Below are 12,846 nucleotides of genomic sequence, written 5' to 3'. Positions count from 1 at the left end.
CTCCACCGGTGGCACCCGTCACAATCACATGCAAAGGCAAGTCAAGTGTTGACCTGGAAAAAAAACATGGGAACATATGGTACAAGTCAAAATAGGGAATTGCATCGGACATCATTTTTGTCACTGATGCGTCAAATTTGGAAATGTCTTCTACATGTCTACCATAAAACTTTTTGAAAGCTTTACCGAGGCCTTGACAGAACCAGTGCTAGACAGGTCCAGCATTCCAAGATACAGTGTGATGACACCTTGAAGATATACGGCAGCTAACAGTCAGTAGAGGGAAGTAACCTGGGCCGAATTCCACGACACTCGTGGTCTGCTTAAGAGATAGTGCTATGTGTTACCCTACCTGACGCACGGACTGGTCGGCTCGGAGTATACTTTGTCTGATTAGATTATGTTTTATAAACTCCGGCATTGCGCCTCTGTGTTGAAAAGCTATAAAATATACATTTCCTGACTAATATAAGCAGTGAAACAATCTTGAACGCTAAGTTAAACCTCCTTTCACCTGACCTCACCTCATCTGCAGTGAAGCATAACAGTGATATATCCCGCATGAGATGAAACGTCAATACACACCACAGGGGGAGAATTCCTGCATACATCTAACTGTAGGTGTTTAGGCTTCACATGGTGAAGAAGTGTAAAAAGAGTGAAATATGTCCACACCAGCCGAGGTTTGCGGTCGCGGGGTATTATGTATGATCGGTCGATAGTGTTTATATCTAAAGGCACCATTCGTGGTACAGGGTGAATGAACACAGACAACGATTCCAGTTGTCAAGGTGACGAGGGCATTAACAACATGTCCAGATTGTGTATACTTTGTTTCACAGAGGTTTTTGCTTACTATCATAACATGATCTATCCCAAGCCCTCTGTGCATAAGAGGGGGCATGGGTGGCCCAGTCGTATAAGGCGCCGCGATTCGCGGTGCAGAGTTGCGTCCCTTGGGCACGCCAGAAGCCTATGATTGTGGGTTCGAATGCCGGTTCGCCCCGATTATGTTTCTAGGTTTGTCAGCACCATACCCGTGCTCCTAGGTTTCACCGAAGTCGTCAACGTCTGAGACCTGCATCACTTCGGGCTTTCCTCCCACATTAAGCTGACACGCCGTGATATAACTGGAATACTGTTAAAAGCGGCGTTAAACCCAACTCACTCACTCACTATGCATAAGGACCAGCACAAACCCTGTACATGGATAGTAATTTTGAACACATTTTGAACAAATTCTGGCCACTGGAGGATATCGTATATAAAAGCTTTTCAAATTATTCAAGTTTCTGGATATGATTTCTTTTAATTCGGCATATTCAGCCAGTTAAAATATTTTGTATGACATTATTCTATGATGGAGTAGTTTCACATCCAAAAACTTATTATCATTCGCTCTAAATAATTTTGAGTTTGATAGGCTGCAATGTTGATCAAAGTAATATATGTCTTCCTTCACTGCAGACTCCGAACATTGATTTAGTTTCACAGAAAATATCAGTTTATCGTGTAAATAACAATTTAGTGGGGCTAGATTCATAATTAGAAACATCTCAGACGCAGCTCCGTGAAGGTCGTTTCTATCAATAATATAATACATGTGTTTACAGCAGTTTACTGGTTTACTGGTTTACTGGTGCAGTTCCTTGCAGTGTCACACCATGCTGACATCGTCACCTTATACCGCCTCTCACTTGGTAGATATAACACGCCAACCCATACCGCCTCTCACTTGGTAGATATAACAGGTCACCTCATACCGCCTCTCACTTGGTAAATATAACACGCCACCCCATACCGCCTCTCACTTGGTAGATATAACAGGTCACCTTATACCGCCACTCACTTGGTAGCTATAACACGCCACCCCATACCGCCTCTCACTTGGTAGATATAACAGGTCACCTTATACCGCCTCTCACTTGGTAGATATAACACGACACCTCATACCGCCTCTCACTTGGTACATATAACACGCCACCCCATACCGCCTCTCACTTGGTAGATATAACAGGTCACCTCATACCGCCACTCACTTGGTAGATATAACACGCCACCCCATACCGCCACTCACTTGGTAGATATAACAGGTCACCTCATACCGCCACTCACTTGGTAGATATAACACGACACCTCATACCGCCTCTCACTTGGTAGACAAAACACGACACCTCATACCGCCTCACACTTGGTAGACATAACACGACACCTCATACCGCCTCTCACTTGGTAGATATAACACGACACCTCATACCGCCTATCACTTGGTAGACATAACACGACACCTCATACCGCCTTTCACTTGGTAGATATAACACGACACCTCATACCGCCTTTCACTTGGTAGATATAACACGACACCTCATACCGCCTCTCACTTGGTAGACATAACACGCCACCCCATACCGCCTCTCACTCGCACTAACTGTAATAGAGAAGTTGTTCATCTATAGAACTCGTCTTACTTAATGGCTGGATTGTCTGGCCCAGGCTCGATTATTTACAGACCGCCGCCATATAGCTGGAATATTGCTGAGTGCGGCATTAAACAATAGACAAACAAACAAACACTTACGCATATGCTGCAGACAGTGACGAATGAAAGCCTCCACTCTTTTCAACCGAAATTTCAAATAATTGTGACAACTAATGTGACAACTGACATCGAGAAGCCGTACATCTGTGTAGAAGTAGGTCGCTGTGTCTGGCTGCTGCTGATGATTGCCACGCACTGATGGGGATGAACAGTAGCCCTTTCTACTAGAAAACATATTGCTTTGAACAACATTTAAAATAGAATGTACCTATATTTTATAAGCACCGGTGGAATTCGGTCAGTGTTTGGTATTCGAGCAATGGCGTCCCGTAACTCCCTGTGTTCCGTTGTGTGGCTAGCGCTATCTGTATTGTGCATGGGTTTCTGAGACAGCGGCAGTACTGATGTAGTCTATTATTTCATCCATGTACTTTCTGTATTTTCACATTCTCTATCAGCTCATGTAAGTTCAACTTCCTATAAAACATAAAACACCTGAAACTCAACTTATATGTCCAACCTAAACCTACACATTTACAAAGGCGTCTATGGCGACACGATCACTGATTTTTAGCCTAATTAACGTCCTTGGCAAAAAAACTCTCCCCACGCGCTCAAACTCCCCCAGACCCAAAATATACATTTTTTGAGGCAACGTCTCTGGTGTACATATCAACTGATGGCCAAATCGCGTCAGGCGCCGCAAATCGCTGTTCAAAGTTGCGTCCACAAGATGTGCATTAGATTCGTCGCCATTATGTTTCCATGTCTGTCAGTACATACCATGCATAACACCTGGGTTCTGCATCTTATTAAGATGTCCTATCATCAAGCTGACACGCCAAGATATCACTGAAATGCTTACGTGCTCAAAGCAGCGTAAAACTCACCCAGTCAAGTGAAACGGTTCAGAAAAATTATCTATTAATACTTACTAAAACAATCGATATGTGTGTTGCAGTTAATATTGTTATGTGTGCGCCATGGGGAGTGGAATAGATCTCCAGCAAACTATGCTTGTGGTAAGAGGCGACTCGATGGGGGGGGGATTAAAATATGGGGTGCGAGGGCGTGCCATGGAGACAGACTGAACAAGCCACAAAAATGTAAACATTGAGTGAGGTGTGTACTCCCATGTACAAAAGTACTTTGGTTTATACGAACAAAATAATATGGTTCAGTATGACACAAATAGCGGTGTAACTGGCAATACTCCATCCCAATTAGCCCTCGAGTTTCAAATTTGTAATGTTACGGAGAACCATCCTCTGGTGTCAAAAGCTATATATGCCAACAACATATGCTTAGGTTTGGTTCAGTATGGCATTCAAACAAAAATAATATTAGTAATAAATATTGTAAATGGCGGACATCTCAAAATGATGTCATTGTGGTTTGGTTCTATGTGGCTTTTATGGTATCCACGCATAACCTACAGTCGGCACAGGAACTCGTTGTTGGTCAGTTTGTGTGAAATGCGATCCCGGGACAGAGTGAGTAAAGCCTCGTCTCTAATTCTGTACCGACCGGGACCGTATATTACGCTAACTGACCAATAACGAAATCATGTGCAATCAGCATGAGTTACCTCCTTGTGCATTCACGATTCTTGAGTGTCAGTGGAAAGATGTACATTGATGAATGGGTAATTTATGAAATTTTATGAAACTCTGCACGCACGCACGCACGCACGCACGCACGCACGCATGCACGCACGCACGCACGCACGCACGCACGCACGCACACACATCCGCCATATATTTCTAGGCTATGCTCGACTTATATTTCCGTCAATTAACTGGAATATTATTGGATGCGACGATGGGTGCGACGTTATACAATAAAACAAACCAATAGTATCATGGTGATATAGCGAAATGACTCTTCTATGTGCGCTTCCATCACAAGTGTAATCATGTGTCAGAAACGGGGTGCTGTCTGCAAACACGACGCTAAGACGTTGTATCAACGACGCACGTGCACATACCGCATATCGACGTGAAGCTTAGTCCTTGGGCTATCAGAAATGATAATAGCATGTCATATTTCGTTAACATAAGAGGTGAAACGCTCTGTCCAAAACATGCGATTCTTCTGGAAATTCGTAATCGGTAGGTTAGTGTTAGTTTGTTGATTAACGTCGCACTCAGCACTATTCCAGCTATATGACGGCGGTCTGTAAATAATGGAGTCTGGACCAGACAATCCAGTAATTTATATCATGAGCATCGATCCACGCAATTGGGATACGATGACATGCATGAACCAAGTCAGCGAGCCTGACCACCCGATCCCGATAGTCGCCTGTCACGACAAGCATAGTCGCCTCTAATGACAAGCATGTGTTGCTGAAGACCTATTCTATCCCTAATATTCACGGGTTAGGTCTTATTTGAGATTATTGTGAAAGATAGTTGTATCAGTCATTACCAGCTACTGTACTTTTACTTGTGCAAATTTGGATATCAAGAAGCTGTCTTGAATAGGTCAAATAATTTTAGTTCTTAGAACATTTTCTGATTTGAATGACCTCATATATTGTCGATATGCTGACAAAAGAACAATGACTACCAGGGATTCAAATAGGTTTCTTGACTGATTCACATCGAAACTGTCCTAAGATTATTTTTAATGATGTAATAATACAGATTAATGTCCAACTTAAAAAATAATATCCATAACATTGTGTAAAAGTCCTTATGCTAGTTGTGTCAAGTAAAATCACCGGACTATGAAGACATGTTCTAGATTTCTACATCCCTCATATCAATGATTTCAGTTATATTACTAAAATATTTTGTTTTCTTATTGACAGTGATGCTATATATCGATTGTTTGTTATAGTATTGTTATAGTTATTGGATGTTCAGTTGATCGCAAACATCTTATTTCTTACAAGTGCCATGATAACATTCATTAATTACTGCCATACTTCATTGTAAATAAGGATAATTTGAACATTCTAAGAATTTTTTTATAACAATTTGTCCAATGGTTTCTGGGGAGGTTTCTGATAAGTTCTGATAAGTTTCTTATCACGTTTTGGCAGCTTAATTCGGGAGGAAAGCCCGAAGTGATGTAGGTCGTAGATCTATAACTACATTGTCATGGTTAAACGGAATTATTTGAAATAGACCGAAGAATGTAAGTATATTTGTATTATCGGGCTACTAAAACTATTTTTACCAAGTTCAAAACACCGTTTGAATCACCACTCAAACCATTACTTTGCATAAATCAAATAACATCACTTTTGAATTTGTATTCTTAATGAAAGTAAATGAAAGTGGGAAATGTCGGCAAATGAATCCAAGATGGCCACCAAAAGAGCACAAAGAAATAAAACCTCAGCAAGAAAAAGGAAGCAAGAGTACAAAATTCCCATTCCTAGTAGTAGGATCTTACTATGACGGGTGGAAATATTCTCAACTCTACGGCGTTGTCAATTTATTCATTTCATAGAGATTTCTTATGATTATAGGAATGGGCTTCACACTTCTACCCCTGTAGGGAATGGAATCCGACTCTTCGGCTTTTACCACGGGGTTTCAATAACTCCTCTATAAAACCATCACTTTTGTATATATTTCGAAAGGTCCTTTGAGACGGCGCTTATTCGAGGCAGTCATTGTTTTATATCAAGTTTTTATTTTAATATTGTTTTTTTTTTAAATGTCTCTTCTGAATGTCTCTTCGTAGCGATCGCTTGAGCCGGTGTCTATTGAGAATTGCTGTAGGTTTTTAAAATATGAAACTTGGTATACACGCCAGTAAAGATCATTCCGCTGTTCAGGAGATTCCAAGGCAGCATGTCGGACTGATTGTTTGGCAATGACGGTTGGATTCATATCCGGAGAGTTATTAAATATTGAATGTGAAACTGTTTATGCACATTATGCCCGTGTTTTCGTCTCGCGCTTCAAATGAGTGTAGGGTACTCTGCAGGAGTTTAATAACAATCGACCTTTCAGCTGTGTTCACCATGTACTCCATAGAAATATTTTTCAGTATGAATATCCATTCTTGTTTCATTCCAGAAGTGATGTGTAAGTGACCGTATCCCTGTATACAAGGAAAACAACAAGGAAAACCCTGGGACTCCCGCTGTCCTCCTCCAACACTCGAACCACTAGGCTTCTCCACCGCCCTCAAATAGTTTTGTAAATATAAATTGTCAGTTCATGAGAACAACCAGTTAATAATATCCGCCGAAAACAAATTTGTTCGTACAGGTCAAAATAGCTGTGAAAGCTATATTAATGGACTACTTAAAATCAGCGATGACTCCGGGTGTTCGTAAGTATGTCCTGCCCTATAATGAATGAATGAATGAATGAATGAATGATTTATGTGTTTTTCAAGAAAGTAAAGTCTGTATTTTCCTCTTTCGATTTATACACAAAGCACATGTGTTATGTACTAAACGAGTCCCGGTATGATACCGTTTTTCATAACGAATTTTCCAAACGAGCGAAAGTGGGTTATACAAGTTTTAAAATATACGAGTTGTTATTAAAACAGTATCTAGCGGAGACAAGTGTAGTAATAGTTTAAAAAAAAAAAATATATATATATATAAGCGTATCCTTCAAAGCAGGATTGAGAAGCCAACTGTATAGTGTTTTCCCACAGACAACACAGCGGATTTAGAAAAGGACAATTAGCTGAGTTTTTCACAGACATCTTAAAAGAGGTCCAAATGCATAAATCCATGCTCGAGGTGTCAATCACTAGATCACCTTGTTCAGAGTTGATAATTCATAGACTTCCGTCATAAGCTTTTTCTTAGTCGGAATTATGTGCTCATATACTGAGAGTGAGTCAAACGTGTTTCAGACTTTCTTAATTTTGCCGAATTTGACACAATGAGCTACTTTTCCAGCTGAAAATCCACAGAACCACAGAACAGCATGGCATATAGTCCGTCAGTCCGTCAGTCCAACAGAGAGGGTGTGGATTAATGGGTGGGTGGGGAACTGATATAGTGCAAGCCCACTGACATACATACCAGACACCTTAAAACTGACTTCGAGTCGACCAAGGCTTGTTTCATGCCCTTATGGTCTAAACGCCAGACCCCGACAATGGCGAAATTGTGTTGCAGTTCTGGTGACCGTATGGTACGAGTATGTGCTTTTTATAATCAGGAATGATTTAGCTTTGATTTAAGACCGGTTGTCAACTGCACTCCCTACCTGCATTCAATGACGCTTTGATAGTGATGCATAAACACATGATCGTGAAATAGTCGGAAACGTACATCGACTCTGCTTTTTGCAGATGTGTTTTATGAATATAGAAAGGGTTATGTCGCTTTTATTAGAAGATATATGAGCATGTATCCCTCAAACCAGTCAGTTGAACTATCTTACTGCTAAAGAAATGTTCAGTCTGTCATTTTTCGGATAGCATAATTAGTGTCATTATCAACATCTTCTGTTCAGTCCAAACGTGCGATGTGCTTAACGGATGTGTATATATTTCTGCATGATTTGTGAAATTTAAATGCATTGTTTAATATTTCACATGCTTGTAGATTCCGTAATACATGGTCATCGTTCGAAGTGAGGTCACGTGTTCCAGAAGCGTGAAGTAATAAAATGTCTACCAAATTACCAACAGCAGAAAAGCATATAAATACATTTTCTGTTTTAATGAACAACGAATTGATCTCGTCATGCGAATGAAGAAGCCATATGATTATTCTGATGTTGAACCGGTATATCGTCTGAAATAGTATTTACTTGTGAAACTTGCAGAGCCTGATTTGTGCCATTTAGGATTGCCGCGACAGGCAAGAAGAAACAATTTGTGAAAGCCATTGTGGTTTTGCATATACGCAACTGAAAACGAAACAGGTTACAGTTGGAACTATACTGTCACTGCCCGTCTGACACATCACTTACTTTCTGACGTAATATATATTACTGCGCACATTCCAGGAAAACTTGCAATGTTCAGGTGATGGGAAGAGATTTCGAGCACAGAATTGAAGAATGAAATTATATGATAAAGAGGTTATCACGCATGTGTGTTTGGGAAGGTAAATATCCTGTATAAAGAATAAACACTATGTATTTAGCTCGCCAAGGCTCACTAAATACAATGTTTATTTCTAATACAGGATATTCATCACCCCCAAACACACTCGCGTGATAACCTTTATATACAGGAAACAAACAAATGTTTATCCGGAAATTCATTAAAACGAACTATTTCTCTGCGATTGGCAACGTAACAAATTACAAAGTTTTGCTGTTCATCGCCGCACTAATCCTCATTTTGAGAAATTGAATATGAAACTCGAGAATAGTGAACTGATTTCATGGATTGGTCTGAACTCATAATTGCAGGAAAGCAATCGGTATGGCCCTGTCGATGAAATTTCGTTCTTGACTGCAAGACTTATTGGCCTTCGACAAAACGGTTGATATATGCGACACATGTAAATATATACGTCAACACCAGAGAATAAGCAGTCAGACAAACAAATTCAATCGGGTGTAAAAGACAAAACAGCGCCGAAAATAATATGAATGGATCACTGAACATGAATCAGTGATGATACCTAGTGTTCGCGAAAAAGACGAGTAAACGAAAAGGGTCGCATTTATCAGACACCTTTCTTCACTTGTTAACAAATTGTGTGAGTGACGGGTGCTACCAGTAGAACAGGACATGATTACCCTCTTTGCGAACACCTGGTGTCATCGCAGATTTTCAGTGATTCAATTATCATTTTCATCATTATAGTTTGCCTTTTACGCTCAGTGGAGTCTGTGATCGAGGCTGGTTACTCTCTAGCGGTGACGGGGGCGGTCGGGTAGCCCAGTGGTTAAAGCGTTCACTCGTCACGCCGAAGACCCGGGTTCGATTCCCGACATGGGTACAATGTGTGAAGCCCATTTCTGGTGTCCCCCGCCGTGATATTGCTGGAATATTGCTAAAAGCGGCGTAAAACCATACTCACTCACTCTAGCGATGACGTTTTGTATATAGTTAATTATATGATACGCGCATCACTCATGTCATGCTGGTCGTTGATGAGGTTTGGCAGTCTAGTGGTTAGAGGTTGGGCTCTTTACACTGACGTAGTTCCTGATTAGATTTCCCACACAGTACAAAGTGTGGGGCCCTTCTTTGTGTCGCCTCGTGGTAGTGCTTGAATAGTGATAAACAACACTATTCATGTGCTCACTCATGCTGATGACTGCTTCATTCATTGTCCTGTAACATTGTATATTGTACCTTAACAATTGTACATTTCGACTATTAGAGATTACTCGTGTAGAAAGTATTGATATATTTGTCGAATTAAATGCCACTGAAAGTCTTTGAAATTATCTTCAGAGAGTCCGTTCATTAAACACATCCTGCTTTCGTAAACGAAATGGGATGAGTTTTATCTGTTTAAACATGAGTACATGTATTTATACTCGTTTAAAAATCAATTGATCTTGCGTGTACCGATAATGAGATTCCATCTATAACATACACTCTTCAAAAAAAAGAAACGCAATACGGATATTTTTGGCCATAAAAGCAAATTTGGCTGACCAAGAGGTGCAAAATGAAGAGGTTTAATGTATTATAGTGTCACTGACAAATTTTCCGGATCTAAATGATTACAAACAGGAAATACAAACTATTAGTCGGGAAACACGTACGATTCGGAAAAAACGCACCCAATGCATTAACAAAAGGGTCATGGAGCTGCACATACTGCACGTGCAGCAGCACTATGAACGGTATGTAAGTGCAGGGTTTGTGATTGACTGGCATCTGTGTCAATCGAACAGTGACAGTTCAACGACATGACAAGATTAACAGAAGTGCAAAGAAACAACGTCATAGGCCGCTTGCAGGCAGGGGAATCCCGATCAGCTGTAGCCAGGGTTTTCAACGTATCGCCCAGCACCATCACAAGGCTTTGGTATCGGTTTCAACAGCATGGATCAACACGTGATCGGCCAATGTCGGGACGACCAAGAGTATCCACCCCCGCCCAAGATCGCTACTTCCGACTGCGCCACCGGCGTGAAGAACGCCGTGAAGAACAGCCACCTCAACCGCATCCCAAGTACCCGGACTGCGCAGAATCTCCGACAAGACCGTACGAAACCGTTAAAGAGCAAGATGTCCTGTTCGACGCGTCATATTGAAGCGACAACATCGTCAACAACGACTGCATTTTTGCCAACTGCGATGGAGAGATGTCTGGTTCAGCGACGAAACAAGATTTCTCCTCCGTTGAGGGGATGGAACGTTACGCCGGAAACTGCGTACAGAAAGTGGACATGTTTGGTGGGGGTAGCGTTATGATGTGGGCGGATATCTCTCATCATGGCAGGACAGGTTTGGTCCATATCCAAGGCAATCTTACGGCTCAACGATACATCAACGAAATTATCCTACCGCACTTCCTCCCAATTGCAGCCAACGGTGACGGTGTATTTCAGCAGGACAAAGCTCGACCGCATTAAGCACGGATCACAAGAGCCTATCTACACAACAACAACGTTGACGTTCTCCCCTTGGCGTCCAGATCTCCGGATTTAAACCCGATAGAGTATCTGTGGGGTGAATTGGACAGTCAGGCAGGAGATGTCAGATGACATACGCGTTATTGATGGCAGCTGACCTTCACCTATGATTTTTCCATGTACCGATAACTGAGATGACTACGATCACCAAGAGTTCTGTCCACATGATTTTTGCTCAATACCTTGTACGGTTCCTCGTATAAATGTATTTTCCTTCCTTACAAAAATCTTGCTTTGCGTTTCTTGTTTTTAAGAGTTTATTTATTGTTGTGTCTGGATGAAACAAACCATGTCAATGCCCTTATGAAAAGTGACACTTACATGTGTCCAATTTACATTTCAAGATAGCCCTGATAGGAAGGCTCTGAAAATGTTTAATCTCTGAAATCAGCATAGGAAATTTTTATTTATTTTAGAGTCAAGAAGGATATTGTGTAAATAAGTTGGTTGGTTTGTTGTTTAACGCCGCACTCAGCAATGTTCCAGCTATATGACGGCTGTTGTGTAAATAAGATTTCAGAGACTAAATGTTAGTCTACTCATTGATATGTACAACGCCTTATGTCGGGACACGTTGACACGCTGTCGATCAAGTCACCGAGCCTGTTTGTTTTTGTTGTTTCTTAAAGCCGCACAAAGCAATCATCATTCCTATTCCTAGGCCAGGCAAAGATAATACCAATCCAACAAATTACCGTCCAATTGCCTTGACTAGCTGTGTTTGTAAAACATTGGAAAGAATGATTCACAACAGACTTGTTTGCCATCTTGAATCTAATAACTTAAAGGGGCACTGATCTAACGCAATTCCCCGGACTGGTTGTTGCCTTTGTTATTGTTTTTCCCCCCGTGAGTACCCGGATGATACGTAAAGCAACTGAGCGTGACCAGAGACTGGGCTACCGTCTGCAAGGACAGCTAAATAAACTTGGAGGCTGGAGGCAATATTTGTTTTACGCATTTTTGCATAAACACTGATTGGTTAACTGTGATCTATAAAGATTTCGACAAAGGGCGCATGTTAATTAATTTCTTCAGCCTAAACAAACAGACAAAAAGAACGGCGGAGCTCATCGGATGTCGTCATTTGGAAATACCCCAGATGGTTATAGTTTAATACTAAAAAAAGTATCCATGCATTGAAAGCATTTTCGGATTTCGGATTGCGTCTATAATACGATTACTACTCCCTTGTTATCATCCACGTTTTCTGGTATAACCCTACACTTGTGTATTTGTCGTCATTCACTTGATGCTCAGTTAATGAATTTATTACAGGTACAATTAGTGGTAGCACCACTTAGATTACCTGACAAAGGTTCCCATTTGGCATTTATTGTGTCTGGGGTAATTATTCAATCTAAATCCAGGTTTCAAGTGAGGTTAAATGTGTGTTATGTAATATGCACGTGGCAGACCAGCAAGAGGTTAATGATCAGTTGATTTACTTTTTTTGTAAATCAACGGATCGTTCTAGTCATCAAAGGATTAACAGAAAATACGTTGATTGATTAATCACTGTTATCTTGCACAGTTGATATGTCAAAAGTGAGTGTTTACATGTCTAGGTTTACTAAAACAAAGGGAATACACTCATACCATGGCGTGAAGTGCCGGTGTAAAAACAACATACTTTGTTCAAAGGGTTAACTGATAATACGTTGATTGATTGATCATTGTTATCTATCGCTCAATGGATTTTTTAGGAACCGTGGACGTTATGAAAATAGTTGTCACGTGGGCTTTCTCATGCGACACTTGAGA

Source organism: Haliotis cracherodii, unplaced genomic scaffold (genome assembly GCF_022045235.1).
Source record: "Haliotis cracherodii isolate W230 unplaced genomic scaffold, xgHalCrac1.p SCAF_1, whole genome shotgun sequence".
NCBI classification, from domain to species: Eukaryota; Metazoa; Mollusca; class Gastropoda; order Lepetellida; family Haliotidae; genus Haliotis; species Haliotis cracherodii.
Note: the sequence above shows the minus strand (reverse complement) of the source record.